This window comes from Rhipicephalus microplus, chromosome X (genome assembly GCF_043290135.1).
Source record: "Rhipicephalus microplus isolate Deutch F79 chromosome X, USDA_Rmic, whole genome shotgun sequence".
Lineage (NCBI taxonomy): Eukaryota > Metazoa > Arthropoda > Arachnida > Ixodida > Ixodidae > Rhipicephalus > Rhipicephalus microplus.
In genome coordinates, this window is record NC_134710.1 from 278,845,632 (window position 1) to 278,873,275 (window position 27,644).

Here is a 27,644-nt window from a genome sequence, read left to right on the forward strand (position 1 = left end):
ACGGATCGTTGGTCTGACCACCCAGCCCTGTTGGCCGATGTTACTCCACACCCCATGATAATTATCATGCAACTGCGTGTAGGCTCGTTGGTCTAGGGTATGATTCTCGCTTCGGGTGCGAGGGGTCCCGGGTTCAAATCCCGGACGAGCCCTCTTTTTGATCGGAGTAATAACTGCAGCCATTTGTTTGTATTGTTCGCATTTCTATTAGGTAAAGTTTCTTTCTCAAGCACGCCTGTTTATTAGACAACTTTAAAGTATTGTCTAGTGTGGCCGGATCGTTGGTCTGACCACCCAGCCCTGTTGGCCGATGTCACTCCACACCCCATGGTAATTATCATGCAACTGCGTGTCGGCTCGGTGGTCTAGGGGTATGATTCTCGCTTTGGGTGCGAGAGGTCCCGGGCTCAAATACCGGACGAGCCCTCTTTTTCCTTTTTGGTCGGAGTATTAAATGCGGCCATATGTTTGTATTATTCGCATTTCTATTAAGCAAAGTTCCTTTCTCAAGCACGCCTGTTTATTAGACAACTTTAAAGTGTTGCCTAGTGTAGCCGGATCGTTGGTCTGACCACCCAGCCCTGTTGGCCGATGTCACTCCACGTCCCATGATGATTATCATGAAACTGCGCGTCGGCTCGTTGGTCTATGGGTATGATTCTTGCTTAGGATGCGAGAGGTCCCGGGTTCAAATCCCGGACGAGCCCTCTTTTTCCTTTTTGGTCGGAGTATAAAATGCGGCCATTTGTTTGTATTCTTCGCATTTCTATTAAGCAAAGTTTCTTTCTCAAGCACGCCTGTTTATTAGACAACTTTCAAGTGTTGCCTAGTGTGAACGGATCGTTGGTCTGACCACCCAGCCCTGTTGGCCGATGTTACTCCACACCCCATGATAATTATCATGCAACTGCGTGTAGGCTCGTTGGTCTAGGGTATGATTCCCGCTTCGGGTGCGAGGGGTCGCGGGTTCAAATCCCGGACGAGCCCTCTTTTTGATCGGAGTAATAACTGCAGCCATTTGTTTGTATTGTTCGCATTTCTATTAGGTAAAGTTTCTTTCTCAAGCACGCCTGTTTATTAGACAACTTTAAAGTATTGTCTAGTGTGGCCGGATCGTTGGTCTGACCACCCAACCCTGTTGGCCGATGTCACTCCACACCCCATGATAATTATCATGAAACTGCGTGTCGGCTCGTTGGTCTAGGGGTATGATTCTCGCTTCGGGTGCGAGAGGTCCCGGTTTCAAATCCCGGACGAGCGCTCTTTTTGGTCGGAGTAATAAATGCGGCCATTTGTTTGTATTGTTCGCATTTCTATTAGGTAAAGTTTCTTTCTCAACCACGCCTGTTTATTAGACAACTTTCAAGTGTTGCCTAGTGTGAACGGATCGTTGATCTGACCACCCAGCCCTGTTGGCCGATGTCACTCCACACCCCATTATAATTATCATGCAACTGCGTGTAGGCTCGTTGGTCTAGGGGTATGATTCTCGCTTAGGGTGCGAGAGGTCCCAGGTTAAGATCCCAGACGAGCCCTCTTTTTCCTTTTTGGTCGGAGTATTAAATGCGGCCATTTGTTTGTATTGTTCACATTTCTATTAAGCAAAGTTCCTTTTTCAAGCCTGTTTATTAGACAAATATAAAGTATTGCCTAGTGTGAACGGATCGTTGGTCTGACCACCCAGCCCTGTTGGCCGATGTCACTCCACACCCCATGATAATTATCATGCAACTGCATGTAGGCTCGTTGGTCTAGGGGTATGATTCTCGCTTAGGGCGCGAGAGGTCCCGGGTTAAAATGCCGGACGAGCCCTCTTTTTCCTTTTTAGTCGGAGTATTAAATGCGGCCATTTGTTTGTATTGTTCGCATTTCTATTAAGCAAAGTTCCTTTCTCAAGCACGCCTGTTTATTAGACAACTTTAAAGTGTTGCCTAGTGTAGCCGGATCGTTGGTCTGACCACCCAGCCCTGTTGGCCGATGTCACTCCACACCCCTTGATAATTATCATACAACTGCGTGTCGGCTCGTTGGTCTAGGGGTGTGATTCTCGCTTTGGGTGCGAGAGGTCCCGGGTTCAAATCCCGGATGAGCCCTTGTTTTCCTTTTTGGTCGGAGTATTAAATGTGGCCATATGTTTGTATTATTCGCATTTTTATTAAGCAAAGTTCCTTTCTCAAGCATGCCTGTTTATTAGACAACTTTAAAGTGTTGCCTAGTGTAGCCGGATCGTTGGTCTGACCACCCAGCCCTGTTGGCCGATGTCACTCCACACCCCATGATAATTATCATGCAACTGCGTGTCGGCTCGTTGGTCTAGGGGTATGATTCTCGCTTAGGGTGCGAGAGGTCCCGGGTTAAGATCCCAGACGAGCCCTCTTTTTCCTTTTTGGTCGGAGTATTAAATGCGGCCATTTGTTTGTATTGTTCGCATTTCTATTAGGCAAAGTTTATTTCTCAAGCATGCCTGTTTATTAGACAAATATAAAGTATTGTCTAGTCTGGTCGGATCGTTGGTCTGAACGCCCAGCCCTGTTGGCCGATGTTACTCCACACCCCATGATAATTATCATGAAACTGCGTGCCGGCTCGTTGGTCTAGGGGTATGATTCTCGCTTAGGGTGCGAGAGATTCCGTGTTCAAATCCCGGACGAGCCCTCTTTTTCCTTTTTGGTCGGAGTAATAAATGCGGCCATTTGTTTGTAATGTTCGCATTTCTATTAAGCAAAGTTCCTTTTTCAAGCATGCATTTTATTAGACAAATATAAAGTATTGTCTAGTCTGGCCGGATCGTTGGTCTGAACGCCCAGCTCTGTTGGCCTATGTTACTCCACACCCCATGATAATTATCATGAAACTGCGTGCCGGCTCGTTGGTCTAGGGGTATGATTCTCGCTTAAGGTGCGAGAGATTCCGTGTTCATTCCCCGGACGAGCCCTCTTTTTCCTTTTTGGTCGGAGTAATAAATGCAGCCATTTGTTTATATTGTTCGCATTTCTATTAAGCAAAGTTCCTTTCTCAAGCACGCCTGTTTATTAGACAACATTAAAGTATTGTCTAGTGTGGCCAGATCGTTGGTCTGACAACCCAGCCCTGTTGGCTGATGTTACTCCACACCCCATGATAATTATCATGAAACTGCCTGTCGGCTCGTTGGTCTAGGGGTATGATTCTCGCTTTGGGTGCGAGAGGTCCCGGGTTCAAATCCCGGACGAGTCCTCTTTTTCCTTTTTGGTCTTGAGTTATAAATGCGGCCATTTGTTTGTATTGTTCGACTTTCTATTAAGCAAAGTTCCTTTCTCAAGCACGCCTGTTTATTAGACAACTTTAAAGTATTGTCTAGTGTGGCCGGATCGTTGGTCTGACCACCCAGCCCTGTTGGCCGATGTCACTCCACACCCCATGATAATTATCATGCAACTGCGTGTCGGCTCGGTGGTCTATGGGTATGATTCTCGCTTCGGGTGCGATAGGTCCCGGGTTCAAATCCCGGACGAGCCCTCTTTTTTGTTGGAGTATTAAATGCGGCCATTTGTTTGTATTGTTCGCATTTCTATTAAGCAAAGTTTCTTTCTGAAGCACGCCTGTTTATTAGACAACTTTAAAGTGTTGCCTAGTGTGAACGGATCGTTGGTCTGACCACCCAGCCCTGTTGGCCGATGTCACTCCACACCCCATGATAATTATCATGCAACTGCGTGTCGGCTCGTTGGTCTAGGGGTATGATTCTCGCTTTGGGTGCGAGAGGTCCCGGGCTCAAATACCGGACGAGCCCTCTTTTTCCTTTTTGGTCGGAGTATTAAATGCGGCCATATGTTTGTATTATTCGCATTTCTATTAAGCAAAGTTCCTTTCTCAAGCACGCCTGTTTATTAGACAACTTCAAAGTATTGTCTAGTGTGGCCGGATCGTTGGCCTGACCACCCAGCCCTGTTGGCCGATGTCACTCCACACCCCAATATAATTATCATGAAACTGCGCGTCGTCTCGTTGGTCTAGGGATACGATTCTCGCTTTGGGTGCGAGAGGTCCCGGGTTCAAATCCCGGACGAGCCCTCTCTTTCCTTTTTGGTCGGAGTAATAAATGCGGCCATATGTTTGTATTATTGGCATTTCTATTAAGCAAAGTTCCTTTCTCAAGCATGCCTGTTTATTAGACAACTTTAAAGTGTTGCCTAGTGTGGCCGGATCGTTCGTCTGACCACCCAGCCCTGTTGGCCGATGTCACTCCACACCCCATGATAATTATCATGAAACTGCGTGTCGGCTCGTTGGTCTAGGGGTATGATTCTCACTTAGGGTGCGAGAGGTCCCGGGTTCAAATCCCGGACGAGCCCTCTTTTTCCTTTTTGGTCGGAGTATTCAATGCGGCCATTTGTTTGTATTGTTCGCATTTCTATTAAGCCAAGTTCCTTTCTCAAGCACGCCTGTTTATTAGACAACTTCAAAGTGTTGCCCAGTGTAGCCGGATCGTTGGTCTGACCACCCAGCCCTGTTGGCCGATGTCACTCCACACCCCATGATAATTATCATGCAACTGCGTGTCGGCTCGTTGGTCTAGGGGTGTGATTCTCGCTTTGGGTGCGAGAGGTCCCGGGTTCAAATCCCGGACGAGCCCTCGTTTTTCTTTTTGGTCGGAGTATTAAATGTGGCCATATGTTTGTATTATTCGCATTTTTATTAAGCAAAGTTCCTTTCTCAAGCATGCCTCTTTATTAGACAACTTTAAAGTGTTGCCTAGTGTAGCCGGATTGTTGGTCTGACCACCCAGCCCTGTTGGCCGATGTCACTCCACACCCCATGATAATTATCATGCAACTGCGTGTCGGCTCGTTGGTCTAGGGGTATGATTCTCGCTTAGGGTGCGAGAGGTCCCGGGTTAAGATCCCAGACGAGCCCTCTTTTTCCTGTTTGGTCGGAGTATTAAATGCGGCCATTTGTTTGTATTGTTCGCATTTCTATTAGGCAAAGTTTCTTTCTCAAGCATGCCTGTTTATTAGACAAATATAAAGTATTGTCTAGTCTGGTCGGATCGTTGGTCTGAACGCCCAGCCCTGTTGGCCGATGTTACTCCACACCCCATGATAATTATCATGAAACTGCGTGCCGGCTCGTTGGTCTAGGGGTATGATTCTCGCTTAGGGTGCGAGAGATTCCGTTTTCAAATCCCGGACGAGCCCTCTTTTTCCTTTTTGGTCGGAGTAATAAATGCGGCCATTTGTTTGTAATGTTCGCATTTCTATTAAGCAAAGTTCCTTTTTCAAGCATGCATTTTATTAGACAAATATAAAGTATTGTCTAGTCTGGCCGGATCGTTGGTCTGAACGCCCAGCCCTGTTGGCCGATGTTACTCCACACCCCATGATAATTATCATGAAACTGCGTGCCGGCTCGTTGGTCTAGGGGTATGATTCTCGCTTAAGGTGCGAGAGATTCCGTGTTCATTCCCCGGACGAGCCCTCTTTTTCCTTTTTGGTCGGAGTAATAAATGCAGCCATTTGTTTATATTGTTCGCATTTCTATTAAGCAAATTTCCTTTCTCAAGCACGCCTGTTTATTAGACAACATTAAAGTATTGTCTAGTGTGGCCAGATCGTTGGTCTGACAACCCAGCCCTGTTGGCTGATGTTACTCCACACCCCATGATAATTATCATGAAACTGCTTGTCGGCTCGTTGGTCTAGGGGTATGATTCTCGCTTTGGGTGCGAGAGGTCCCGGGTTCAAATCCCGGACGAGTCCTCTTTTTCCTTTTTGGTCTTGAGTTATAAATGCGGCCATTTGTTTGTATTGTTCGACTTTCTATTAAGCAAAGTTCCTTTCTCAAGCACGCCTGTTTATTAGACAACTTTAAAGTATTGTCTAGTGTGGCCGGATCGTTGGTCTGACCACCCAGCCCTGTTGGCCGATGTCACTCCACACCCCATGATAATTATCATGCAACTGCGTGTCGGCTCGGTGGTCTATGGGTATGATTCTCGCTTCGGGTGCGATAGGTCCCGGGTTCAAATCCCGGACGAGCCCTCTTTTTTGTTGGAGTATTAAATGCGGCCATTTGTTTGTATTGTTCGCATTTCTATTAAGCAAAGTTTCTTTCTGAAGCACGCCTGTTTATTAGACAACTTTAAAGTGTTGCTTAGTGTGAACGGATCGTTGGTCTGACCACCCAGCCCTGTTGGCCGATGTCACTCCACACCCCATGATAATTATCATGCAACTGCGTGTCGGCTCGTTGGTCTAGGGGTATGATTCTCGCTTTGGGTGCGAGAGGTCCCGGGCTCAAATACCGGACGAGCCCTCTTTTTCCTTTTTGGTCGGAGTATTAAATGCGGCCATATGTTTGTATTATTCGCATTTCTATTAAGCAAAGTTCCTTTCTCAAGCACGCCTGTTTATTAGACAACTTTAAAGTGTTGCCTAGTGTAGCCGGATCGTTGGTCTGACCACCCAGCCCTGTTGGCCGATGTCACTCCACGTCCAATGATAATTATCATGAAACTGCGCGTCGGCTCGTTGGTCTATGGGTATGATTCTTGCTTAGGATGCGAGAGGTCCCGGGTTCAAATCCCGGACGAGCCCTCTTTTTCCTTTTTGGTCGGAGTATAAAATGCGGCCATTTGTTTGTATTCTTCGCATTTCTATTAAGCAAAGTTTCTTTCTCAAGCACGCCTGTTTATTAGACAACTTTCAAGTGTTGCCTAGTGTGAACGGATCGTTGGTCTGACCACCCAGCCCTGTTGGCCGATGTTACTCCACACCCCATGATAATTATCATGCAACTGCGTGTAGGCTCGTTGGTCTAGGGTATGATTCTCGCTTCGGGTGCAAGGGGTCCCGGGTTCAAATCTCGGACGAGCCCTCTTTTTGATCGGAGTAATAACTGCAGCCATTTGTTTGTATTGTTCGCATTTCTATTAGGTAAAGTTTCTTTCTCAAGCACGCCTGTTTATTAGACAACTTTAAAGTATTGTCTAGTGTGGCCGGATCGTTGGTCTGACCACCCAGCCCTGTTGGCCGATGTCACTCCACACCCCATGATAATTATCATGCAACTGCGTGTCGGCTCGGTGGTCTATGGGTATGATTCTCGCTTCGGGTGCGATAGGTCCCGGGTTCAAATCCCGGACGAGCCCTCTTTTTTGTTGGAGTATTAAATGCGGCCATTTGTTTGTATTGTTCGCATTTCTATTAAGCAAAGTTTCTTTCTGAAGCACGCCTGTTTATTAGACAACTTTAAAGTGTTGCCTAGTGTGAACGGATCGTTGGTCTGACCACCCAGCCCTGTTGGCCGATGTCACTCCAAACCCCATGATAATTATCATGCAACTGCGTGTCGGCTCGTTGGTCTAGGGGTATGATTCTCGCTTTGGGTGCGAGAGGTCCCGGGCTCAAATACCGGACGAGCCCTCTTTTTCCTTTTTGGTCGGAGTAATTAATGCGGCCATATGTTTGTATTATTCGCATTTCTATTAAGCAAAGTTCCTTTCTCAAGCACGCCTGTTTATTAGACAACTTTAAAGTGTTGCCTAGTGTAGCCGGATCGTTGGTCTGACCACCCAGCCCTGTTGGCCGATGTCACTCCACGTCCCATGATAATTATCATGACACTGCGCGTCGGCTCGTTGGTCTATGGGTATGATTCTTGCTTAGGATGCGAGAGGTCCCGGGTTCAAATCCCGGACGAGCCCTCTTTTTCCTTTTTGGTCGGAGTATAAAATGCGGCCATTTGTTTGTATTCTTCGCATTTCTATTAAGCAAAGTTTCTTTCTCAAGCACGCCTGTTTATTAGACAACTTTCAAGTGTTGCCTAGTGTGAACGGATCGTTGATCTGACCACCCAGCCCTGTTGGCCGATGTCACTCCACACCCCATTATAATTATCATGCAACTGCGTGTAGGCTCGTTGGTCTAGGGGTATGATTCTCGCTTAGGGTGCGAGAGGTCCCGGGTTAAGATCCCAGACGAGCCCTCTTTTTCCTTTTTGGTCGGAGTATTAAATGCGGCCATTTGTTTGTATTGTTCACATTTCTATTAAGCAAAGTTCCTTTTTCAAGCCTGTTTATTAGACAAATATAAAGTATTGTCTAGTGTGAACGGATCGTTGGTCTGACCACCCAGCCCTGTTGGCCGATGTCACTCCACACCCCATGATAATTATCATGCAACTGCATGTAGGCTCGTTGGTCTAGGGGTATGATTCTCGCTTAGGGTGCGAGAGGTCCAGAGTTAAAATGCCGGACGAGCCCTCTTTTTCCTTTTTAGTCGGAGTAATAAATGCGGCCATTTGTTTGTATTGTTCGCATTTCTATTAGGCAAAGTTCCTTTCTCAAGCACGCCTGTTTATTAGACAACTTTAATGTATTGTCTAGTGTGGCCAGATCGTTGGTCTGTTCACCCAGCCCTGTTGGCCGATGTTACTCCACACCCCATGATAATTATCATGAAACTGCGCGTCGGCTCGTTGGTTTAGGGGTATGATTCTCGCTTCGGGTGCGAGAGGTCCCGGGTTGAATTCCCGAACGAGCCCCCTTTTTGTCGGAGTATTAAATGCGGCCATTTGTTTGTATTGTTCGCATTTCTATTAAGCAAAGTTTCTTTCTCGAGCACGCCTGTTTATTAGACAACTTTCAAGTGTTGCCTAGTGTGAACGGATCGTTGGTCTGACCACCCAGCCCTGTTGGCCGATGTCACTCCACACCCCATGATAATTATCATGCAAATGCGTGTCGGCTCGTTGGTCTAGGGGTATGATTCTCGCTTAGGGTGCGAGAGGTCCCGGGTTCAAATCCCGGACGAGCCCTCTTTTTCCTTTTTGGTCGGAGTAATAAATGCGGCCATTTGTTTGTATTGTTCGCATTTCTATTAGGCCAAGTTCCTTTCTCAAGCACGGCTGTTTATTAGACAACTACAAAGTATTGTCTAGTGTGGCCGGATCGTTGGTCTGACCACCCAGCCCTGTTGGCCGATGTCACTCCACACCCCATGATAATTATCATGCAACTGCGTGTCGGCTCGTTGGTCTAGGGGTATGATTCTCGCTTTGGGTGCGAGAGGTCCCGGGTTCAAATCCCGGACGAGCCCTCGTTTTCCTTTTTGATCGGAATATTAAATGTGGTCATTTGTTTGTATTGTTCGCATTTCTATTAAGCAAAGTTCCTTTCTCAAGCACACCTGTTTATTAGACAACTTTAAAGTGTTGCCTAGTGTAGCCGGATCGTTGGTCTGACCACCCAGCCCTGTTGGCCGATGTCACTCCACACCCCTTGATAATTATCATACAACTGCGTGTCGGCTCGTTGGTCTAGGGGTGTGATTCTCGCTTTGGGTGCGAGAGGTCCCGGGTTCAAATCCCGGATGAGCCCTTGTTTTCCTTTTTGGTCGGAGTATTAAATGTGGCCATATGTTTGTATTATTCGCATTTTTATTAAGCAAAGTTCCTTTCTCAAGCATGCCTGTTTATTAGACAACTTTAAAGTGTTGCCTAGTGTAGCCGGATCGTTGGTCTGACCACCCAGCCCTGTTGGCCGATGTCACTCCACACCCCATGATAATTATCATGCAACTGCGTGTCGGCTCGTTGGTCTAGGGGTATGATTCTCGCTTAGGGTGCGAGAGGTCCCGGGTTAAGATCCCAGACGAGCCCTCTTTTTCCTTTTTGGTCGGAGTAATAAATGCGGCCATTTGTTTGTATTGTTCGCATTTCTATTAGGCAAAGTTTATTTCTCAAGCATGCCTGTTTATTAGACAAATATAAAGTATTGTCTAGTCTGGTCGGATCGTTGGTCTGAACGTCCAGCCCTGTTGGCCGATGTTACTCCACACCCCATGATAATTATCATGAAACTGCGTGCCGGCTCGTTGGTCTAGGGGTATGATTCTCGCTTAGGGTGCGAGAGATTCCGTGTTCAAATCCCGGACGAGCCCTCTTTTTCCTTTTTGGTCGGAGTAATAAATGCGGCCATTTGTTTGTAATGTTCGCATTTCTATTAAGCAAAGTTCCTTTTTCAAGCATGCATTTTATTAGACAAATATAAAGTATTGTCTAGTCTGGCCGGATCGTTGGTCTGAACGCCCAGCTCTGTTGGCCTATGTTACTCCACACCCCATGATAATTATCATGAAACTGCGTGCCGGCTCGTTGGTCTAGGGGTATGATTCTCGCTTAAGGTGCGAGAGATTCCGTGTTCATTCCCCGGACGAGCCCTCTTTTTCCTTTTTGGTCGGAGTAATAAATGCAGCCATTTGTTTATATTGTTCGCATTTCTATTAAGCAAAGTTCCTTTCTCAAGCACGCCTGTTTATTAGACAACATTAAAGTATTGTCTAGTGTGGCCAGATCGTTGGTCTGACAACCCAGCCCTGTTGGCTGATGTTACTCCACACCCCATGATAATTATCATGAAACTGCTTGTCGGCTCGTTGGTCTAGGGGTATGATTCTCGCTTTGGGTGCGAGAGGTCCCGGGTTCAAATCCCGGACGAGTCCTCTTTTTCCTTTTTGGTCTTGAGTTATAAATGCGGCCATTTGTTTGTATTGTTCGACTTTCTATTAAGCAAAGTTCCTTTCTCAAGCACGCCTGTTTATTAGACAACTTTAAAGTATTGTCTAGTGTGGCCGGATCGTTGGTCTGACCACCCAGCCCTGTTGGCCGATGTCACTCCACACCCCATGATAATTATCATGAAACTGCGTGTCGGCTCGTTGGTCTAGGGGTATGATTCTCGCTTTGGGTGTGAGAGGTCCCGGGTTCAAATCCGAGACGAGCCCTCTTTTTCCTTTTTGTCGGAGTTATAAATGCGGCCATTTGTTTGTATTGTTCGACTTTCTGTGAAGCAAAGTTCCTTTCTCAAGCACGCGTGTTTATTAGACAACTTTAAAGTATTGTCTAGTGTGGCCGGATCGTTGGTCTGACCACCCAGCCTTGTTGGCCGATGTTACTCCACACCCCATGATAATTATCATGAAACTGCGTGTCGGCTCGTTGGCATAGGGGTATGATTCTCGCTTTGGGTGCGAGAGGTCCCGGGTTCAAATCCCGGACGAGCCCCCTTTTTCCTTTTTGGTCGGAGTTATAAATGCGGCCATTTGTTTGTATTGTTCGCATTTCTATTAAGCACAGTTCCTTTCTCAAGCACGCCTGTTTATTAGACAACCTTAAAGTATTGTCTAGTGTGGGCAGATCGTTGGTCTGACCACCCAGCCCTGTTGGCCGATGTTACTCAACACCCCATAATAATTATCATGAAACTGCGTGTCGGCTCGTTGGTCTAGGGTTATGATTCTCTATTTGGGTGCGAGAGGTCCCGGGTTCAAATCCCGGACGAGCCCTCTTTTTCCTTTTTGGTCGGAGTATTAAATGCGGCGATTTGTTTGTATTGTTCGCATTTCTATTAAGCAAAGTTCCTTTCTCAAGCACGCCTTTTATTAGACAACTTTAAAGTATTGTCTAGTGTGGCCAGATTGTTGGTCTGTTCACCCAGCCCTGTTGGCCGATGTTACTTCACACCCCATGATAATTATCATAAAACTGCGTGTCGGCTCGTTGGTCTAGGGGTGTGATTCTCGATTAGGGTGCGAGAGGTGCCGTGTTATAATCCCGGACGAGCCCTCTTTTTGATCGGAGTAATAACTGCAGCCATTTGTTTGTATTGTTCGCATTTCTATTAGGTAAAGTTTCTTTCTCAAGCACGCCTGTTTATTAGACAACTTTCAACTGTTGCCTAGTGTGAACGGATCGTTGGTCTGACCACCCAGCCCTGTTGGCCGATGTCACGCCACACCCCATGATAATTATCATGCAACTGCGTGTAGGCTCGTTGGTCTAGGGGTATGATTCTCGCTTAGGGTGCGAGAGGTCCCGGGTTAAAATCCCGAAAGAGCCCTCTTTTTCTTTTTTGGTCGGAGTATTAAATGCGGCCATTTGTTTGTATTGTTCGCATTTCTATTAAGCAAAGTTCCTTTCTCAATCATGCCTGTTTATTAGACAAATTTAAAGTATTGTCTAGTGTGGCCGGATCGTTGGTCTGACCGCCCAGCCCTGTTGGCCGATGTTACTCCACACCCCATGATAATTATCATGAAACTGCGTGTCGGCTCGTTGGTCTAAAGGTATGATTCTCGCTTTGGGTGCGAGAGGTACCGGGGTCAAATCCCGGACGAGCCGTCTTTTTTCTTTTTGGTCGGAGTATTAAATGCGGCCATTTGTTTATATTGTTCGCAATTCTATGAAGCAAAGTTCCTTTCTCAAGCACGCCTGTTTATTTGACAACTTTAAAGTATTGTCTAGTGTGGCCAGATCGTTGGTCTGACCACCCGGCCCTGTTGGCCGATGTTACTCCACACCCCATGATAATTATCATGAAACTGCGTGTCGGCTCGTTGGTCTAGGGGTATGATTCTCGCTTTGGGTGTGAGAGGTCCCGGGTTCAAATCCGAGACGAGCCCTCTTTTTCCTTTTTGTCGGAGTTATAAATGCGGCCATTTGTTTGTATTGTTCGACTTTCTGTGAAGCAAAGTTCCTTTCTCAAGCACGCGTGTTTATTAGACAACTTTAAAGTATTGTCTAGTGTGGCCGGATCGTTGGTCTGACCACCCAGCCCTGTTGGCCGATGTTACTCAACACCCCATAATAATTATCATGAAACTGCGTGTCGGCTCGTTGGTCTAGGGTTATGATTCTCGCTATGGGTGCGAGAGGTCCCGGGCTCAAATCCCGGACGAGCCCTCTTTTTCCTTTCTGGTCGGAGTAATAAATGCGGCCATTTGTTTGTATTCGCATTTCTATTAAGCAAAGTTTCTTTCTCAAGCACGCCTGTTTATTAGACAACTTTAAAGTATTGTCTAGTGTGGCCGGATCGTTGGTCTGACCACCCAGCCCTGTTGGCCGATGTTACTCCACACCCCATGATAATTATCATGAAACTGCGTGTCGGCTCGTTGGTCTAGGGGTATGATTCTCGCTTTGGGTGTGAGAGGTCCCGGGTTCAAATCCGAGACGAGCCCTCTTTTTCCTTTTTGTCGGAGTTATAAATGCGGCCATTTGTTTGTATTGTTCGACTTTCTGTGAAGCAAAGTTCCTTTCTCAAGCACGCGTGTTTATTAGACAACTTTAAAGTATTGTCTAGTGTGGCCGGATCGTTGGTCTGACCACCCAGCCCTGTTGGCCGATGTTACTCAACACCCCATAATAATTATCATGAAACTGCGTGTCGGCTCGTTGGTCTAGGGTTATGATTCTCGCTATGGGTGCGAGAGGTCCCGGGCTCAAATCCCGGACGAGCCCTCTTTTTCCTTTCTGGTCGGAGTAATAAATGCGGCCATTTGTTTGTATTCGCATTTCTATTAAGCAAAGTTTCTTTCTCAAGCACGCCTGTTTATTAGACAACTTTAAAGTATTGTCTACTGTGGCCGGATCGTTGGTCTGACCACCCAGCCCTGTTGGCCGATGTCACTCCACACCCCATGATAATTATCATGAAACTGCACGTCGGCTCGTTTGTCTAGGGGTATGATTCTCGCTTAGGGTGCGAGAGGTCCCGAGCTCAAATCCCGGACGAGCCCTCTTTTTCCTTTTTGGTCGGAGTATTAAATGCGGCCATATGTTTGTATTATTCGCATTTCTATTAAGCAAAGTTCCTTTTTCAAGCACGCCTGTTTATTAGACAACTTTAAAGTGTTGTCTAGTGTGGCCGGATTGTTGGTCTGACCACCCAGCCCTGTTGGCTGATGTTACTCCACACCCCATGATAATTATCATAAACCTGCGTGTCGGCTCGTTGGTCTAGGGGTGTGATTCTCGCTTAGGGTGCGAGAGGTCTCGGGTTCAAATCCCAGGCGAGCCCTCTTTTTCCTTTTTGGTCGGAGTAATAAATGCGGCCATTTGTTTGTATTGTTCACATTTCTATTAAGCAAAGTTTCTTTCTCAAGCACGCCTGTTTATTAGACAACTTTAAAGTGTTGCCTAGTGTAGCCGGATCGTTGGTCTGACCACCCAGCCCTGTTGGCCGATGTTAATCCACACCCCATGATAATTATCATAAAACTGCGTGTCAGCTCGTTGGTCTAGGGGTATGATTCTCGCTTAGGGTGCGAGAGGTACCGGGTTCAAATCCCGGACAAGCCCTCTTTTTTCCTTTTTGGTCGGAGTATTAAATGCGGGCATTTGTTTGCATTGTTCGCATTTCTATTAAGCACAGTTCCTTTCTCAAGCACGCCTGTTTATTAGACAACCTTAAAGTATTGTCTAGTGTGGCCGCATGGTTGGTCTGACCACCCAGCCTTGTTGGCCGATGTTACTCCACACCCCATGATAATTATCATGAAACTGCGTGTCGGCTCGTTGGCATAGGGGTATGATTCTCGCTTTGGGTGCGAGAGGTCCCGGGTTCAAATCCCGGACGAGCCCCCTTTTTCCTTTTTGGTCGGAGTTATAAATGCGGCCATTTGTTTGTATTGTTCGCATTTCTATTAAGCACAGTTCCTTTCTCAAGCACGCCTGTTTATTAGACAACCTTAAAGTATTGTCTAGTGTGGGCAGATCGTTGGTCTGACCACCCAGCCCTGTTGGCCGATGTTACTCAACACCCCATAATAATTATCATGAAACTGCGTGTCGGCTCGTTGGTCTAGGGTTATGATTCTCTATTTGGGTGCGAGAGGTCCCGGGTTCAAATCCCGGACGAGCCCTCTTTTTCCTTTTTGGTCGGAGTATTAAATGCGGCGATTTGTTTGTATTGTTCGCATTTCTATTAAGCAAAGTTCCTTTCTCAAGCACGCCTTTTATTAGACAACTTTAAAGTATTGTCTAGTGTGGCCAGATTGTTGGTCTGTTCACCCAGCCCTGTTGGCCGATGTTACTTCACACCCCATGATAATTATCATAAAACTGCGTGTCGGCTCGTTGGTCTAGGGGTGTGATTCTCGATTAGGGTGCGAGAGGTGCCGTGTTATAATCCCGGACGAGCCCTCTTTTTCTTTTTTGGTCGGAGTATTAAATGCGGCCATTTGTTTGTATTGTTCGCATTTCTATTAGGCACAGTTCCTTTCTCAAGCACGCCTGTTTATTAGTCAACCTTAAAGTATTGTCTAGTGTGGCCGGATCGTTGGTATGACCACCCAGCCTTGTTGGCCGATGTTACTCCACACCCCATGATAATTATCATGAAACTGCGTGTCGGCTCGTTGGTCTAGGGGTATGATTCTCGCTTTGGGTGCGAGAGGTCCCGGGTTCAAATCCCGGACGAGCCCTCTTTTTCCTTTTGGTCTAGGGGTATGATTCTCGTTTTGGGTGCGAGAGGTCCCGGGTTCAAATTCCGGACGAGCCCTCTTTTTCCTTTTTGGTCGAAGTTATAAATGCGGCCATTTGTTTGTATTGTTCGAATTTCTATTAAGCACAGTTCCTTTCTCAAGCACGCCTGTTTATTACACAACCTTAAAGTATTGTCAAGTGTGGGCAGATCGTTGGTCTGACCACCCAGCCCTGTTGGCCGATGTCACTCCACACCCCATGATAATTATCATGAAACTGCGTGTAGGCTCGTTGGTCTAGGGGTATGATTCTCGCTTAGGGTGCGAGAGGTCCCGGGTTAAAATCCCGGACGAGCCCTCTTTTTCCTTTTTGGTCGGAGTATCAAATGCGGCCATTTGTTTGTATTGTTCGCATTTCTATTAAGCAAAGTTCCTTTCTCAAGCATGCCTGTTTATTAGACAACCTTCAAGTGTTGCCTAGTGTGAACGGATCGTTGGTCTGACACCCAGCCCTGTTGGCCGATGTCACTCCACACCCCATGATAATTATCATGCACCTGCGTGTCGGCTCGTTTGTCTAGGGGTATGATTCACGCTTAGGGTGCGAGAGGTCTCGAGTACAAATCCCGGACGAGCCCTCTTTTTCCTTTTTGGTCGGAGTAATAAATGCGGCCATTTGTTTGTATTGTTCGCATTTCTATTAGGCCAAGTTCCTTTCTCAAGCACGCCTGTTTATTAGACAACTTTAAAGTGTTGCCTAGTGTAGCCGGATCGTTGGTCTGACCACCCAGCCCGTTTGGCGGATGTCACTCCACACCCCATGATAATTATCATGCTACTGCGTGTAGGCTCGTTGGTCTAGGGGTATGATTCTCGCTATGGGTGCGAGAGGTCCCGGGCTCAAATCCCGGACGAGCCCTCTTTTTCCTTTTTGGTCGGAGTAATAAATGCGGCCATTTGTTTGTATTGTTCGCATTTCTATTAAGCAAAGTTCCTTTCTCAAGCACGCCTGTTTATTAGACAACTTTAAAGTGTTGCCTAGTGTAGCCGGATCGTTGGTCTAACCACCCAGCCCTGTTGGCCGATGTTTATTCACACCCCATGATAATTATCATAAAACTGCGTGTCGGCTCGTTGGTCTAGGGGTATGATTCTCGCTTAGGGTGCGAGAGGTCCCTGGTTCAAATCCCGGACGAGCCCTCTTATTCCTTTTGGTCTAGGGGTATGATTCTCGCTTTGGGTGCGAGAGGTCCCGGGTTCAAATCCCGGACGAGCCCTCTTTTTCCTTTTTGGTCGAAGTTATAAATGCGGTCATTTGTTTGTATTGTTCGCATTTCTATTAAGCACAGTTCCTTTCTCAAGCACGCCTGTTTATTAGACAACCTTAAAGTATTGCCTAGTGTAGCCGGATCGTTGGTCTAACCACCCAGCCCTGTTGGCCGATGTTTATTCACGTCCCATGATAATTATCATGACACTGCGCGTCGGCTCGTTGGTCTATGGGTATGATTCTTGCTTAGGATGCGAGAGGTCCCGGGTTCAAATCCCGGACGAGCCCTCTTTTTCCTTTTTGGTCGGAGTATAAAATGCGGCCATTTGTTTGTATTCTTCGCATTTCTATTAAGCAAAGTTTCTTTCTCAAGCACGCCTGTTTATTAGACAACTTTCAAGTGTTGCCTAGTGTGAACGGATCGTTGATCTGACCACCCAGCCCTGTTGGCCGATGTCACTCCACACCCCATTATAATTATCATGCAACTGCGTGTAGGCTCGTTGGTCTAGGGGTATGATTCTCGCTTAGGGTGCGAGAGGTCCCGGGTTAAGATCCCAGACGAGCCCTCTTTTTCCTTTTTGGTCGGAGTATTAAATGCGGCCATTTGTTTGTATTGTTCACATTTCTATTAAGCAAAGTTCCTTTTTCAAGCCTGTTTATTAGACAAATATAAAGTATTGTCTAGTGTGAACGGATCGTTGGTCTGACCACCCAGCCCTGTTGGCCGATGTCACTCCACACCCCATGATAATTATCATGCAACTGCATGTAGGCTCGTTGGTCTAGGGGTATGATTCTCGCTTAGGGTGCGAGAGGTCCAGAGTTAAAATGCCGGACGAGCCCTCTTTTTCCTTTTTAGTCGGAGTAATAAATGCGGCCATTTGTTTGTATTGTTCGCATTTCTATTAGGCAAAGTTCCTTTCTCAAGCACGCCTGTTTATTAGACAACTTTAATGTATTGTCTAGTGTGGCCAGATCGTTGGTCTGTTCACCCAGCCCTGTTGGCCGATGTTACTCCACACCCCATGATAATTATCATGAAACTGCGCGTCGGCTCGTTGGTTTAGGGGTATGATTCTCGCTTCGGGTGCGAGAGGTCCCGGGTTGAATTCCCGAACGAGCCCCCTTTTTGTCGGAGTATTAAATGCGGCCATTTGTTTGTATTGTTCGCATTTCTATTAAGCAAAGTTTCTTTCTCGAGCACGCCTGTTTATTAGACAACTTTCAAGTGTTGCCTAGTGTGAACGGATCGTTGGTCTGACCACCCAGCCCTGTTGGCCGATGTCACTCCACACCCCATGATAATTATCATGCAAATGCGTGTCGGCTCGTTGGTCTAGGGGTATGATTCTCGCTTAGGGTGCGAGAGGTCCCGGGTTCAAATCCCGGACGAGCCCTCTTTTTCCTTTTTGGTCGGAGTAATAAATGCGGCCATTTGTTTGTATTGTTCGCATTTCTATTAGGCCAAGTTCCTTTCTCAAGCACGGCTGTTTATTAGACAACTACAAAGTATTGTCTAGTGTGGCCGGATCGTTGGTCTGACCACCCAGCCCTGTTGGCCGATGTCACTCCACACCCCATGATAATTATCATGCAACTGCGTGTCGGCTCGTTGGTCTAGGGGTATGATTCTCGCTTTGGGTGCGAGAGGTCCCGGGTTCAAATCCCGGACGAGCCCTCGTTTTCCTTTTTGATCGGAATATTAAATGTGGTCATTTGTTTGTATTGTTCGCATTTCTATTAAGCAAAGTTCCTTTCTCAAGCACACCTGTTTATTAGACAACTTTAAAGTGTTGCCTAGTGTAGCCGGATCGTTGGTCTGACCACCCAGCCCTGTTGGCCGATGTCACTCCACACCCCTTGATAATTATCATACAACTGCGTGTCGGCTCGTTGGTCTAGGGGTGTGATTCTCGCTTTGGGTGCGAGAGGTCCCGGGTTCAAATCCCGGATGAGCCCTTGTTTTCCTTTTTGGTCGGAGTATTAAATGTGGCCATATGTTTGTATTATTCGCATTTTTATTAAGCAAAGTTCCTTTCTCAAGCATGCCTGTTTATTAGACAACTTTAAAGTGTTGCCTAGTGTAGCCGGATCGTTGGTCTGACCACCCAGCCCTGTTGGCCGATGTCACTCCACACCCCATGATAATTATCATGCAACTGCGTGTCGGCTCGTTGGTCTAGGGGTATGATTCTCGCTTAGGGTGCGAGAGGTCCCGGGTTAAGATCCCAGACGAGCCCTCTTTTTCCCATTTTGGTCGGAGTAATAAATGCGGCCATTTGTTTGTATTGTTCGCATTTCTATTAGGCAAAGTTTATTTCTCAAGCATGCCTGTTTATTAGACAAATATAAAGTATTGTCTAGTCTGGTCGGATCGTTGGTCTGAACGTCCAGCCCTGTTGGCCGATGTTATTCCACACCCCATGATAATTATCATGAAACTGCGTGCCGGCTCGTTGGTCTAGGGGTATGATTCTCGCTTAGGGTGCGAGAGATTCCGTGTTCAAATCCCGGACGAGCCCTCTTTTTCCTTTTTGGTCGGAGTAATAAATGCGGCCATTTGTTTGTAATGTTCGCATTTCTATTAAGCAAAGTTCCTTTTTCAAGCATGCATTTTATTAGACAAATATAAAGTATTGTCTAGTCTGGCCGGATCGTTGGTCTGAACGCCCAGCTCTGTTGGCCTATGTTACTCCACACCCCATGATAATTATCATGAAACTGCGTGCCGGCTCGTTGGTCTAGGGGTATGATTCTCGCTTAAGGTGCGAGAGATTCCGTGTTCATTCCCCGGACGAGCCCTCTTTTTCCTTTTTGGTCGGAGTAATAAATGCAGCCATTTGTTTATATTGTTCGCATTTCTATTAAGCAAAGTTCCTTTCTCAAGCACGCCTGTTTATTAGACAACATTAAAGTATTGTCTAGTGTGGCCAGATCGTTGGTCTGACAACCCAGCCCTGTTGGCTGATGTTACTCCACACCCCATGATAATTATCATGAAACTGCTTGTCGGCTCGTTGGTCTAGGGGTATGATTCTCGCTTTGGGTGCGAGAGGTCCCGGGTTCAAATCCCGGACGAGTCCTCTTTTTCCTTTTTGGTCTTGAGTTATAAATGCGGCCATTTGTTTGTATTGTTCGACTTTCTATTAAGCAAAGTTCCTTTCTCAAGCACGCCTGTTTATTAGACAACTTTAAAGTATTGTCTAGTGTGGCCGGATCGTTGGTCTGACCACCCAGCCCTGTTGGCCGATGTCACTCCACACCCCATGATAATTATCATGCAACTGCGTGTCGGCTCGGTGGTCTATGGGTATGATTCTCGCTTCGGGTGCGATAGGTCCCGGGTTCAAATCCCGGACGAGCCCTCTTTTTTGTTGGAGTATTAAATGCGGCCATTTGTTTGTATTGTTCGCATTTCTATTAAGCAAAGTTTCTTTCTGAAGCACGCCTGTTTATTAGACAACTTTAAAGTGTTGCCTAGTGTGAACGGATCGTTGGTCTGACCACCCAGCCCTGTTGGCCGATGTCACTCCACACCCCATGATAATTATCATGCAACTGCGTGTCGGCTCGTTGGTCTAGGGGTATGATTCTCGCTTTGGGTGCGAGAGGTCCCGGGCTCAAATACCGGACGAGCCCTCTTTTTCCTTTTTGGTCGGAGTATTAAATGCGGCCATATGTTTGTATTATTCGCATTTCTATTAAGCAAAGTTCCTTTCTCAAGCACGCCTGTTTATTAGACAACTTTAAAGTGTTGCCTAGTGTAGCCGGATCGTTGGTCTGACCACCCAGCCCTGTTGGCCGATGTCACTCCACGTCCCATGATAATTATCATGAAACTGCGCGTCGGCTCGTTGGTCTATGGGTATGATTCTTGCTTAGGATGCGAGAGGTCCCGGGTTCAAATCCCGGACGAGCCCTCTTTTTCCTTTTTGGTCGGAGTATAAAATGCGGCCATTTGTTTGTATTCTTCGCATTTCTATTAAGCAAAGTTTCTTTCTCAAGCACGCCTGTTTATTAGACAACTTTCAAGTGTTGCCTAGTGTGAACGGATCGTTGGTCTGACCACCCAGCCCTGTTGGCCGATGTTACTCCACACCCCATGATAATTATCATGCAACTGCGTGTAGGCTCGTTGGTCTAGGGTATGATTCTCGCTTCGGGTGCGAGGGGTCCCGGGTTCAAATCCCGGACGAGCCCTCTTTTTGATCGGAGTAATAACTGCAGCCATTTGTTTGTATTGTTCGCATTTCTATTAGGTAAAGTTTCTTTCTCAAGCACGCCTGTTTATTAGACAACTTTCAACTGTTGCCTAGTGTGAACGGATCGTTGGTCTGACCACCCAGCCCTGTTGGCCGATGTCACGCCACACCCCATGATAATTATCATGCAACTGCGTGTAGGCTCGTTGGTCTAGGGGTATGATTCTCGCTTAGGGTGCGAGAGGTCCCGGGTTAAAATCCCGAAAGAGCCCTCTTTTTCTTTTTTGGTCGGAGTATTAAATGCGGCCATTTGTTTGTATTGTTCGCATTTCTATTAAGCAAAGTTCCTTTCTCAATCATGCCTGTTTATTAGACAAATTTAAAGTATTGTCTAGTGTGGCCGGATCGTTGGTCTGACCGCCCAGCCCTGTTGGCCGATGTTACTCCACACCCCATGATAATTATCATGAAACTGCGTGTCGGCTCGTTGGTCTAAAGGTATGATTCTCGCTTTGGGTGCGAGAGGTACCGGGGTCAAATCCCGGACGAGCCGTCTTTTTTCTTTTTGGTCGGAGTATTAAATGCGGCCATTTGTTTATATTGTTCGCAATTCTATGAAGCAAAGTTCCTTTCTCAAGCACGCCTGTTTATTTGACAACTTTAAAGTATTGTCTAGTGTGGCCAGATCGTTGGTCTGACCACCCGGCCCTGTTGGCCGATGTTACTCCACACCCCATGATAATTATCATGAAACTGCGTGTCGGCTCGTTGGTCTAGGGGTATGATTCTCGCTTTGGGTGTGAGAGGTCCCGGGTTCAAATCCGAGACGAGCCCTCTTTTTCCTTTTTGTCGGAGTTATAAATGCGGCCATTTGTTTGTATTGTTCGACTTTCTGTGAAGCAAAGTTCCTTTCTCAAGCACGCGTGTTTATTAGACAACTTTAAAGTATTGTCTAGTGTGGCCGGATCGTTGGTCTGACCACCCAGCCCTGTTGGCCGATGTTACTCAACACCCCATAATAATTATCATGAAACTGCGTGTCGGCTCGTTGGTCTAGGGTTATGATTCTCGCTATGGGTGCGAGAGGTCCCGGGCTCAAATCCCGGACGAGCCCTCTTTTTCCTTTCTGGTCGGAGTAATAAATGCGGCCATTTGTTTGTATTCGCATTTCTATTAAGCAAAGTTTCTTTCTCAAGCACGCCTGTTTATTAGACAACTTTAAAGTATTGTCTAGTGTGGCCGGATCGTTGGTCTGACCACCCAGCCCTGTTGGCCGATGTTACTCCACACCCCATGATAATTATCATGAAACTGCGTGTCGGCTCGTTGGTCTAGGGGTATGATTCTCGCTTTGGGTGTGAGAGGTCCCGGGTTCAAATCCGAGACGAGCCCTCTTTTTCCTTTTTGTCGGAGTTATAAATGCGGCCATTTGTTTGTATTGTTCGACTTTCTGTGAAGCAAAGTTCCTTTCTCAAGCACGCGTGTTTATTAGACAACTTTAAAGTATTGTCTAGTGTGGCCGGATCGTTGGTCTGACCACCCAGCCCTGTTGGCCGATGTTACTCAACACCCCATAATAATTATCATGAAACTGCGTGTCGGCTCGTTGGTCTAGGGTTATGATTCTCGCTATGGGTGCGAGAGGTCCCGGGCTCAAATCCCGGACGAGCCCTCTTTTTCCTTTCTGGTCGGAGTAATAAATGCGGCCATTTGTTTGTATTCGCATTTCTATTAAGCAAAGTTTCTTTCTCAAGCACGCCTGTTTATTAGACAACTTTAAAGTATTGTCTAGTGTGGCCGGATCGTTGGTCTGACCACCCAGCCCTGTTGGCCGATGTCACTCCACACCCCATGATAATTATCATGAAACTGCACGTCGGCTCGTTTGTCTAGGGGTATGATTCTCGCTTAGGGTGCGAGAGGTCCCGAGCTCAAATCCCGGACGAGCCCTCTTTTTCCTTTTTGGTCGGAGTATTAAATGCGGCCATATGTTTGTATTATTCGCATTTCTATTAAGCAAAGTTCCTTTTTCAAGCACGCCTGTTTATTAGACAACTTTAAAGTGTTGTCTAGTGTGGCCGGATTGTTGGTCTGACCACCCAGCCCTGTTGGCTGATGTTACTCCACACCCCATGATAATTATCATAAACCTGCGTGTCGGCTCGTTGGTCTAGGGGTGTGATTCTCGCTTAGGGTGCGAGAGGTCTCGGGTTCAAATCCCAGGCGAGCCCTCTTTTTCCTTTTTGGTCGGAGTAATAAATGCGGCCATTTGTTTGTATTGTTCACATTTCTATTAAGCAAAGTTTCTTTCTCAAGCACGCCTGTTTATTAGACAACTTTAAAGTGTTGCCTAGTGTAGCCGGATCGTTGGTCTGACCACCCAGCCCTGTTGGCCGATGTTAATCCACACCCCATGATAATTATCATAAAACTGCGTGTCAGCTCGTTGGTCTAGGGGTATGATTCTCGCTTAGGGTGCGAGAGGTACCGGGTTCAAATCCCGGACAAGCCCTCTTTTTTCCTTTTTGGTCGGAGTATTAAATGCGGGCATTTGTTTGCATTGTTCGCATTTCTATTAAGCACAGTTCCTTTCTCAAGCACGCCTGTTTATTAGACAACCTTAAAGTATTGTCTAGTGTGGCCGCATGGTTGGTCTGACCACCCAGCCTTGTTGGCCGATGTTACTCCACACCCCATGATAATTATCATGAAACTGCGTGTCGGCTCGTTGGCATAGGGGTATGATTCTCGCTTTGGGTGCGAGAGGTCCCGGGTTCAAATCCCGGACGAGCCCCCTTTTTCCTTTTTGGTCGGAGTTATAAATGCGGCCATTTGTTTGTATTGTTCGCATTTCTATTAAGCACAGTTCCTTTCTCAAGCACGCCTGTTTATTAGACAACCTTAAAGTATTGTCTAGTGTGGGCAGATCGTTGGTCTGACCACCCAGCCCTGTTGGCCGATGTTACTCAACACCCCATAATAATTATCATGAAACTGCGTGTCGGCTCGTTGGTCTAGGGTTATGATTCTCTATTTGGGTGCGAGAGGTCCCGGGTTCAAATCCCGGACGAGCCCTCTTTTTCCTTTTTGGTCGGAGTATTAAATGCGGCGATTTGTTTGTATTGTTCGCATTTCTATTAAGCAAAGTTCCTTTCTCAAGCACGCCTTTTATTAGACAACTTTAAAGTATTGTCTAGTGTGGCCAGATTGTTGGTCTGTTCACCCAGCCCTGTTGGCCGATGTTACTTCACACCCCATGATAATTATCATAAAACTGCGTGTCGGCTCGTTGGTCTAGGGGTGTGATTCTCGATTAGGGTGCGAGAGGTGCCGTGTTATAATCCCGGACGAGCCCTCTTTTTCTTTTTTGGTCGGAGTATTAAATGCGGCCATTTGTTTGTATTGTTCGCATTTCTATTAGGCACAGTTCCTTTCTCAAGCACGCCTGTTTATTAGTCAACCTTAAAGTATTGTCTAGTGTGGCCGGATCGTTGGTATGACCACCCAGCCTTGTTGGCCGATGTTACTCCACACCCCATGATAATTATCATGAAACTGCGTGTCGGCTCGTTGGTCTAGGGGTATGATTCTCGCTTTGGGTGCGAGAGGTCCCGGGTTCAAATCCCGGACGAGCCCTCTTTTTCCTTTTGGTCTAGGGGTATGATTCTCGTTTTGGGTGCGAGAGGTCCCGGGTTCAAATTCCGGACGAGCCCTCTTTTTCCTTTTTGGTCGAAGTTATAAATGCGGCCATTTGTTTGTATTGTTCGAATTTCTATTAAGCACAGTTCCTTTCTCAAGCACGCCTGTTTATTACACAACCTTAAAGTATTGTCAAGTGTGGGCAGATCGTTGGTCTGACCACCCAGCCCTGTTGGCCGATGTCACTCCACACCCCATGATAATTATCATGAAACTGCGTGTAGGCTCGTTGGTCTAGGGGTATGATTCTCGCTTAGGGTGCGAGAGGTCCCGGGTTAAAATCCCGGACGAGCCCTCTTTTTCCTTTTTGGTCGGAGTATCAAATGCGGCCATTTGTTTGTATTGTTCGCATTTCTATTAAGCAAAGTTCCTTTCTCAAGCATGCCTGTTTATTAGACAACCTTCAAGTGTTGCCTAGTGTGAACGGATCGTTGGTCTGACACCCAGCCCTGTTGGCCGATGTCACTCCACACCCCATGATAATTATCATGCACCTGCGTGTCGGCTCGTTTGTCTAGGGGTATGATTCACGCTTAGGGTGCGAGAGGTCTCGAGTACAAATCCCGGACGAGCCCTCTTTTTCCTTTTTGGTCGGAGTAATAAATGCGGCCATTTGTTTGTATTGTTCGCATTTCTATTAGGCCAAGTTCCTTTCTCAAGCACGCCTGTTTATTAGACAACTTTAAAGTGTTGCCTAGTGTAGCCGGATCGTTGGTCTGACCACCCAGCCCGTTTGGCGGATGTCACTCCACACCCCATGATAATTATCATGCTACTGCGTGTAGGCTCGTTGGTCTAGGGGTATGATTCTCGCTATGGGTGCGAGAGGTCCCGGGCTCAAATCCCGGACGAGCCCTCTTTTTCCTTTTTGGTCGGAGTAATAAATGCGGCCATTTGTTTGTATTGTTCGCATTTCTATTAAGCAAAGTTCCTTTCTCAAGCACGCCTGTTTATTAGACAACTTTAAAGTGTTGCCTAGTGTAGCCGGATCGTTGGTCTAACCACCCAGCCCTGTTGGCCGATGTTTATTCACACCCCATGATAATTATCATAAAACTGCGTGTCGGCTCGTTGGTCTAGGGGTATGATTCTCGCTTAGGGTGCGAGAGGTCCCTGGTTCAAATCCCGGACGAGCCCTCTTATTCCTTTTGGTCTAGGGGTATGATTCTCGCTTTGGGTGCGAGAGGTCCCGGGTTCAAATCCCGGACGAGCCCTCTTTTTCCTTTTTGGTCGAAGTTATAAATGCGGTCATTTGTTTGTATTGTTCGCATTTCTATTAAGCACAGTTCCTTTCTCAAGCACGCCTGTTTATTAGACAACCTTAAAGTATTGTCAAGTGTGGGCAGATCGTTGGTCTGACCACCCAGCCCTGTTGGCCGATGTCACTCCACACCCCATTATAATTATCATGCAACTGCGTGTAGGCTCGTTGGTCTAGGGGTATGATTCTCGCTTAGGGTGCGAGAGGTCCCGGGTTAAAATCCCGGACGAGCCCTCTTTTTCCTTTTTGGTCGGAGTAATAAATGCGGCCATTTGTTTGTATTGTTCACATTTCTATTAAGCAAAGTTTCTTTCTCAAGCACGCCTGTTTATTAGACAACTTTAAAGTGTTGCCTAGTGTAGCCGGATCGTTGGTCTGACCACCCAGCCCTGTTGGCCGATGTTAATCCACACCCCATGATAATTATCATAAAACTGCGTGTCAGCTCGTTGGTCTAGGGGTATGATTCTCGCTTAGGGTGCGAGAGGTACCGGGTTCAAATCCCGGACAAGCCCTCTTTTTTCCTTTTTGGTCGGAGTAATAAATGCGGGCATTTGTTTGCATTGTTCGCATTTCTATTAAGCACAGTTCCTTTCTCAAGCACGCCTGTTTATTAGACAACCTTAAAGTATTGTCTAGTGTGGCCGCATGGTTGGTCTGACCACCCAGCCTTCTTGGCCGATGTTACTCCACACCCCATGATAATTATCATGAAACTGCGTGTCGGCTCGTTGGTATAGGGGTATGATTCTCGCTTTGGGTGCGAGAGGTCCCGGGTTCAAATCCCGGGCGAGCCCTCTTTTTCCTTTTTGGTCGGAGTTATAAATGCGGCCATTTGTTTGTATTGTTCGCATTTCTATTAAGCACAGTTCCTTTCTCAAGCACGCCTGTTTATTAGACAACCTTAAAGTATTGTCTAGTGTGGGCAGATCGTTGGTCTGACCACCCAGCCCTGTTGGCCGATGTTACTCAACACCCCATAATAATTATCATGAAACTGCGTGTCGGCTCGTTGGTCTAGGGTTATGATTCTCTATTTGGGTGCGAGAGGTCCCGGGTTCAAATCCCGGACGAGCCCTCTTTTTCCTTTTTGGTCGGAGTATTAAATGCGGCGATTTGTTTGTATTGTTCGCATTTCTATTAAGCAAAGTTCCTTTCTCAAGCACGCCTTTTATTAGACAACTTTATAGTATTGTCTAGTGTGGCCAGATTGTTGGTCTGTTCACCCAGCCCTGTTGGCCGATGTTACTCCACACCCCATGATAATTATCATAAAACTGCGTGTCGGCTTGTTGGTCTAGGGGTGTGATTCTCGCTTAGGGTGCGAGCGTTCCCGGGTTCAAATCCGAGACGAGCCCTCTTTTTCCTTTTTGTCGGAGTTATAAATGCGGCCATTTGTTTGTATTGTTCGACTTTCTGTGAAGCAAAGTTCCTTTCTCAAGCACGCGTGTTTATTAGACAACTTTAAAGTATTGTCTAGTGTGGCCGGATCGTTGGTCTGACCACCCAGCCCTGTTGGCCGATGTTACTCAACACCCCATAATAATTATCATGAAACTGCGTGTCGGCTCGTTGGTCTAGGGTTATGATTCTCGCTATGGGTGCGAGAGGTCCCGGGCTCAAATCCCGGACGAGCCCTCTTTTTCCTTTCTGGTCGGAGTAATAAATGCGGCCATTTGTTTGTATTCGCATTTCTATTAAGCAAAGTTTCTTTCTCAAGCACGCCTGTTTATTAGACAACTTTAAAGTATTGTCTAGTGTGGCCGGATCGTTGGTCTGACCACCCAGCCCTGTTGGCCGATGTCACTCCACACCCCATGATAATTATCATGAAACTGCACGTCGGCTCGTTTGTCTAGGGGTATGATTCTCGCTTAGGGTGCGAGAGGTCCCGAGCTCAAATCCCGGACGAGCCCTCTTTTTCCTTTTTGGTCGGAGTATTAAATGCGGCCATATGTTTGTATTAT

General features: G+C 46.7%; 33 non-coding genes across 33 annotated transcripts; all 33 read left to right on the plus strand.

The window, feature by feature from the left end:
* Nucleotides 1-81: 81 nt before the first annotated feature.
* On the plus strand, nucleotides 82-152 carry TRNAP-CGG (transfer RNA proline (anticodon CGG)). Its single transcript has one exon. It is a non-coding gene; the product is annotated as a tRNA-Pro (tRNA).
* A 483-nt stretch (nucleotides 153-635) lies between these two features.
* On the plus strand, nucleotides 636-707 carry TRNAP-AGG (transfer RNA proline (anticodon AGG)). Its single transcript has one exon. It is a non-coding gene; the product is annotated as a tRNA-Pro (tRNA).
* A 482-nt stretch (nucleotides 708-1,189) lies between these two features.
* On the plus strand, nucleotides 1,190-1,262 carry TRNAP-CGG (transfer RNA proline (anticodon CGG)). The gene has a single exon. It is a non-coding gene; the product is annotated as a tRNA-Pro (tRNA).
* Nucleotides 1,263-1,740: 478 nt separating this feature from the next.
* TRNAP-AGG (transfer RNA proline (anticodon AGG)) lies at nucleotides 1,741-1,812 on the plus strand. Its single transcript has one exon. It is a non-coding gene; the product is annotated as a tRNA-Pro (tRNA).
* A 209-nt stretch (nucleotides 1,813-2,021) lies between these two features.
* On the plus strand, nucleotides 2,022-2,093 carry TRNAP-UGG (transfer RNA proline (anticodon UGG)). The gene has a single exon. It is a non-coding gene; the product is annotated as a tRNA-Pro (tRNA).
* Nucleotides 2,094-3,144: 1,051 nt separating this feature from the next.
* TRNAP-UGG (transfer RNA proline (anticodon UGG)) lies at nucleotides 3,145-3,216 on the plus strand. The gene has a single exon. It is a non-coding gene; the product is annotated as a tRNA-Pro (tRNA).
* A 1,046-nt stretch (nucleotides 3,217-4,262) lies between these two features.
* TRNAP-AGG (transfer RNA proline (anticodon AGG)) lies at nucleotides 4,263-4,334 on the plus strand. Its single transcript has one exon. It is a non-coding gene; the product is annotated as a tRNA-Pro (tRNA).
* Nucleotides 4,335-4,543: 209 nt separating this feature from the next.
* On the plus strand, nucleotides 4,544-4,615 carry TRNAP-UGG (transfer RNA proline (anticodon UGG)). Its single transcript has one exon. It is a non-coding gene; the product is annotated as a tRNA-Pro (tRNA).
* A 1,051-nt stretch (nucleotides 4,616-5,666) lies between these two features.
* On the plus strand, nucleotides 5,667-5,738 carry TRNAP-UGG (transfer RNA proline (anticodon UGG)). Its single transcript has one exon. It is a non-coding gene; the product is annotated as a tRNA-Pro (tRNA).
* Nucleotides 5,739-6,503: 765 nt separating this feature from the next.
* On the plus strand, nucleotides 6,504-6,575 carry TRNAP-AGG (transfer RNA proline (anticodon AGG)). The gene has a single exon. It is a non-coding gene; the product is annotated as a tRNA-Pro (tRNA).
* Nucleotides 6,576-7,612: 1,037 nt separating this feature from the next.
* On the plus strand, nucleotides 7,613-7,684 carry TRNAP-AGG (transfer RNA proline (anticodon AGG)). Its single transcript has one exon. It is a non-coding gene; the product is annotated as a tRNA-Pro (tRNA).
* A 1,040-nt stretch (nucleotides 7,685-8,724) lies between these two features.
* On the plus strand, nucleotides 8,725-8,796 carry TRNAP-AGG (transfer RNA proline (anticodon AGG)). The gene has a single exon. It is a non-coding gene; the product is annotated as a tRNA-Pro (tRNA).
* A 209-nt stretch (nucleotides 8,797-9,005) lies between these two features.
* TRNAP-UGG (transfer RNA proline (anticodon UGG)) lies at nucleotides 9,006-9,077 on the plus strand. Its single transcript has one exon. It is a non-coding gene; the product is annotated as a tRNA-Pro (tRNA).
* Nucleotides 9,078-9,286: 209 nt separating this feature from the next.
* On the plus strand, nucleotides 9,287-9,358 carry TRNAP-UGG (transfer RNA proline (anticodon UGG)). Its single transcript has one exon. It is a non-coding gene; the product is annotated as a tRNA-Pro (tRNA).
* Nucleotides 9,359-10,409: 1,051 nt separating this feature from the next.
* Nucleotides 10,410-10,481, plus strand: TRNAP-UGG (transfer RNA proline (anticodon UGG)). The gene has a single exon. It is a non-coding gene; the product is annotated as a tRNA-Pro (tRNA).
* Nucleotides 10,482-10,971: 490 nt separating this feature from the next.
* On the plus strand, nucleotides 10,972-11,043 carry TRNAP-UGG (transfer RNA proline (anticodon UGG)). Its single transcript has one exon. It is a non-coding gene; the product is annotated as a tRNA-Pro (tRNA).
* Nucleotides 11,044-14,328: 3,285 nt separating this feature from the next.
* Nucleotides 14,329-14,400, plus strand: TRNAP-UGG (transfer RNA proline (anticodon UGG)). The gene has a single exon. It is a non-coding gene; the product is annotated as a tRNA-Pro (tRNA).
* Nucleotides 14,401-15,170: 770 nt separating this feature from the next.
* TRNAP-UGG (transfer RNA proline (anticodon UGG)) lies at nucleotides 15,171-15,242 on the plus strand. The gene has a single exon. It is a non-coding gene; the product is annotated as a tRNA-Pro (tRNA).
* A 286-nt stretch (nucleotides 15,243-15,528) lies between these two features.
* TRNAP-AGG (transfer RNA proline (anticodon AGG)) lies at nucleotides 15,529-15,600 on the plus strand. Its single transcript has one exon. It is a non-coding gene; the product is annotated as a tRNA-Pro (tRNA).
* Nucleotides 15,601-16,370: 770 nt separating this feature from the next.
* Nucleotides 16,371-16,442, plus strand: TRNAP-AGG (transfer RNA proline (anticodon AGG)). The gene has a single exon. It is a non-coding gene; the product is annotated as a tRNA-Pro (tRNA).
* A 286-nt stretch (nucleotides 16,443-16,728) lies between these two features.
* TRNAP-AGG (transfer RNA proline (anticodon AGG)) lies at nucleotides 16,729-16,800 on the plus strand. Its single transcript has one exon. It is a non-coding gene; the product is annotated as a tRNA-Pro (tRNA).
* A 1,040-nt stretch (nucleotides 16,801-17,840) lies between these two features.
* TRNAP-AGG (transfer RNA proline (anticodon AGG)) lies at nucleotides 17,841-17,912 on the plus strand. Its single transcript has one exon. It is a non-coding gene; the product is annotated as a tRNA-Pro (tRNA).
* Nucleotides 17,913-18,121: 209 nt separating this feature from the next.
* Nucleotides 18,122-18,193, plus strand: TRNAP-UGG (transfer RNA proline (anticodon UGG)). Its single transcript has one exon. It is a non-coding gene; the product is annotated as a tRNA-Pro (tRNA).
* A 209-nt stretch (nucleotides 18,194-18,402) lies between these two features.
* Nucleotides 18,403-18,474, plus strand: TRNAP-UGG (transfer RNA proline (anticodon UGG)). The gene has a single exon. It is a non-coding gene; the product is annotated as a tRNA-Pro (tRNA).
* A 1,052-nt stretch (nucleotides 18,475-19,526) lies between these two features.
* TRNAP-UGG (transfer RNA proline (anticodon UGG)) lies at nucleotides 19,527-19,598 on the plus strand. Its single transcript has one exon. It is a non-coding gene; the product is annotated as a tRNA-Pro (tRNA).
* A 765-nt stretch (nucleotides 19,599-20,363) lies between these two features.
* Nucleotides 20,364-20,435, plus strand: TRNAP-AGG (transfer RNA proline (anticodon AGG)). Its single transcript has one exon. It is a non-coding gene; the product is annotated as a tRNA-Pro (tRNA).
* A 209-nt stretch (nucleotides 20,436-20,644) lies between these two features.
* TRNAP-CGG (transfer RNA proline (anticodon CGG)) lies at nucleotides 20,645-20,715 on the plus strand. Its single transcript has one exon. It is a non-coding gene; the product is annotated as a tRNA-Pro (tRNA).
* A 2,724-nt stretch (nucleotides 20,716-23,439) lies between these two features.
* Nucleotides 23,440-23,511, plus strand: TRNAP-UGG (transfer RNA proline (anticodon UGG)). Its single transcript has one exon. It is a non-coding gene; the product is annotated as a tRNA-Pro (tRNA).
* Nucleotides 23,512-24,281: 770 nt separating this feature from the next.
* TRNAP-UGG (transfer RNA proline (anticodon UGG)) lies at nucleotides 24,282-24,353 on the plus strand. The gene has a single exon. It is a non-coding gene; the product is annotated as a tRNA-Pro (tRNA).
* A 286-nt stretch (nucleotides 24,354-24,639) lies between these two features.
* Nucleotides 24,640-24,711, plus strand: TRNAP-AGG (transfer RNA proline (anticodon AGG)). Its single transcript has one exon. It is a non-coding gene; the product is annotated as a tRNA-Pro (tRNA).
* Nucleotides 24,712-25,481: 770 nt separating this feature from the next.
* Nucleotides 25,482-25,553, plus strand: TRNAP-AGG (transfer RNA proline (anticodon AGG)). The gene has a single exon. It is a non-coding gene; the product is annotated as a tRNA-Pro (tRNA).
* Nucleotides 25,554-25,839: 286 nt separating this feature from the next.
* Nucleotides 25,840-25,911, plus strand: TRNAP-AGG (transfer RNA proline (anticodon AGG)). Its single transcript has one exon. It is a non-coding gene; the product is annotated as a tRNA-Pro (tRNA).
* A 491-nt stretch (nucleotides 25,912-26,402) lies between these two features.
* TRNAP-UGG (transfer RNA proline (anticodon UGG)) lies at nucleotides 26,403-26,474 on the plus strand. Its single transcript has one exon. It is a non-coding gene; the product is annotated as a tRNA-Pro (tRNA).
* The last annotated feature ends 1,170 nt before the right edge of the window (nucleotides 26,475-27,644 follow it).